Source organism: Tenrec ecaudatus, chromosome 8 (genome assembly GCF_050624435.1).
Source record: "Tenrec ecaudatus isolate mTenEca1 chromosome 8, mTenEca1.hap1, whole genome shotgun sequence".
NCBI classification, from domain to species: domain Eukaryota; kingdom Metazoa; phylum Chordata; class Mammalia; order Afrosoricida; family Tenrecidae; genus Tenrec; species Tenrec ecaudatus.
Genome location: NC_134537.1, coordinates 115,336,822 through 115,339,638, shown reverse-complemented (window position 1 = coordinate 115,339,638; position 2,817 = coordinate 115,336,822). Strand labels below are relative to the sequence as shown.

At 39.2% G+C, this 2,817-nt stretch overlaps 1 non-coding gene across 1 annotated transcript; it reads left to right on the top strand.

The window, feature by feature from the left end:
* Positions 1 to 485: 485 nt before the first annotated feature.
* LOC142455704 (U1 spliceosomal RNA) lies at positions 486 to 649 on the top strand. Its single transcript, XR_012785852.1, has one exon. It is a non-coding gene; the product is annotated as a U1 spliceosomal RNA (small nuclear RNA).
* Positions 650 to 2,817: the final 2,168 nt, after the last annotated feature.

Below are 2,817 nucleotides of genomic sequence, written 5' to 3'. Positions count from 1 at the left end.
GAGAACTTTTGCTTCTGAGCTCCCTCCCCCCTCCCTTGCCTCCCTGCCATTCATGTAAAAGAGTGAGCACATGAGGTGGTCTCATGATGGTGTGACTATGCCTAAAAGTAAGAAGGAAATGCCTTATTGACAGTTACTTGTCATACGTCCTAAGAGAAGCCTGTCCACACCCCCTACCCTCTGACAGCGAGTTCCAGGTATGTGTAGCTTGAATTTGTAGCGTTCATTATACTCTATTCTCAATATATTCAAGGCAGAGAAGCAGGATCATAGACTTATCCCTTGAAGGGAGGCACTGGTGATTGACAGGAATAAAGTGGACACAGGAAACTGAGGCAGCCCCAGTGGTTAGTAATGGAGTTTGGGCTGAATTTTTCAAGTTTCTCGAGACAATAACAAGAAATAGCTCGTTTACATTCTAAGAAATGTAACAAGTCTAAAGTATTAGAAATCCATTCACATTTGTGCCTTAAGAATTGACTTTAATACTTACCTGGCAGGGGAGATACCATGATCACGAAGGTGGTTTTCCCAGGGCGAGGCTTATCCATTGCACTCCGGATGTGCTGACCCTTGCGATTTCCCCAAATGTGGGAAACTCGACTGCATAATTTGTGGTAGTGGGGGACTGCGTTCGCGCTCTCCCCTGAAAAAAAAAAAAAAAGAATTGACTTTAGGTTTGGTGATTTGATGCAGGATAAAGGGAAAACACACCCAGTTTAGATGCAGATATGAGAAAAGACATGGCTTTCTGCAGTTCGCATTTTATTTGAAGTATTTCCCAAATAAAATTTGTAAAATTGACTTCAGACCTTTCAAACAAAGAACAACGGGGGTGTGTACTCCAGCAATGATGCCCTAAAGTTGGAAGGTGATGACATTCTTCTTTATAAATCCTTCTACTTATTTTTTAATTAGCATCTAGATTTTGATTATATTGTTAATGATTAGTTGGATAAAAATATAAAAAGTCATGCAATTAAAAATGCTTGTTTTGTTCCACCCAATAACAGTAATAACAAAAATAGCTTTCTATCTCTAACATTTTACAAAGCCTGTTTCACAGTCATTATTTATTGTGAAATTGGGAGTTAGTTTTCCAAACCTACTAACGTATATCCTTTGTTTTCTTGGGAAATAGTTTATCTGGTAATCACTAACTTCTACTTTCCTATTACTGACTAGTGTTAGTAAACAGTAGACTTATATGCTTTTGTCTATAGAGGTCTATGAGCAGATTTATTTCTTGTTTGCAGAGATGATCTGTTATTTTACTTTGCAGTCTCTCTCAGGGCCATGACTTCCTTCAGGCGTTTCCCTCCTGGTTGGGAATCGGAATTAGTTGATTTTGAGAACACATGGCTAATACTAATCTACCAAGTAACCATACTGATCAACTTCATTACAAAATTTAAAGGATTAAGAAAAATGAATCATTCTAATTGAAATAAATAGGTAATGGGGGTTCAATTATTTTAAGGACTGATAGAATTGTCTCTAAGATCTAGTTTGAAAGTGAGCTCTGGGTTTTTTCTGTTTTCCAAAACAGCAAATAATACACAGTTACGTGGTCCACAGTTTACTGATATAGTACACTCTGATATCATACACAGTTTGAAAGAAAAAGACTGGCATTGTAATTACATCTGGAAACCATTCAAGGAACATCTATTAAGTGAGTGAAGAGATGAATGAATGAATGCATATAAAATACCATCCCCAAATTAAGGAAATTTCATAATCCTGGTGTGTTAGTATGGGTAGACTAGAGAAACTAATTCATAGACACTCATATGTGTCCAAGAAAGAGCTTTATATACAAGAGTAATTGAATATTGAGAAAACATCCTAGCCCAGTCCAGATCAAGTCCATAAGTCTGATATTAGCCCATATGGCTGATACCAATCTATAAATTCCTCTTCAGACTCATGCAACACATGTAGTGATGCCACAATGATGCAGGAAGATCACAGGCCCGTGGGTGGAAACTCTGGGGTGTGCAGCGGTGGTATAAGCATGAGAACATGGGCAAGGGTCTCTACGTGGCCCTTTAGCTCAGGACACTAGCATATCTCCTGTGTCTTGTCAACTGCAATGTCTCCCAGGGAGTAAGCTAGCTATTTATCCCCTTAGTGCCTCCAAATGAGGTCATCACGTTGTGACCTGATTGACAGGCTAAACTCCACCCCATTCACTCTTAAGGCTCTCAAATTGACAACAGATTATTAAGTACCACACCAGGGCATTATGTCTATCTAAAATTAAAGTTTCTGAAACGAAAGTTTTGGTACCTTCTTTGGTCAGTTCTAAGGAGCCCTCCTGGTGTACTGGTTATGACTTGGGCTGTGATTCTTAAGGTGGACAGTTCAAAACCACCAGCAGCTCTGAGGGGCTTTCTACTCTCGTAGACACCTCAGCCGCAGTTCTACCCTCCCCTATAGGGTAACTGAATCGGCATTGAGTCTATGGCAGTGAGTGTTTAGTTTTGGTCAGTGAAAGATCATGGTGAAGTATCTTTAACCAAATCACTATATTGACTCTACTAAAATTTGCCAAAGAAAATTTAAGTGACTTAGTGTATTAAAATTATATGATGTATGAATTAAATAAAATATTTTGGTGATATTGTCTCAGCCTGCAAGCCTATTGTAGGTTGTCTTTCTTGATAAGAAATGACCATGGTGTATAAAACACAGTAGTCCTACTCGCAGGGTTGGGAGTGCCCACTAGTGAGCACCAGATTCTTAGGCTGTTATGTGCAGTTAGCAGTTTCACAAGGGTTCTCACCTTGATAACGGGGTACTCTGTCCTTGGGA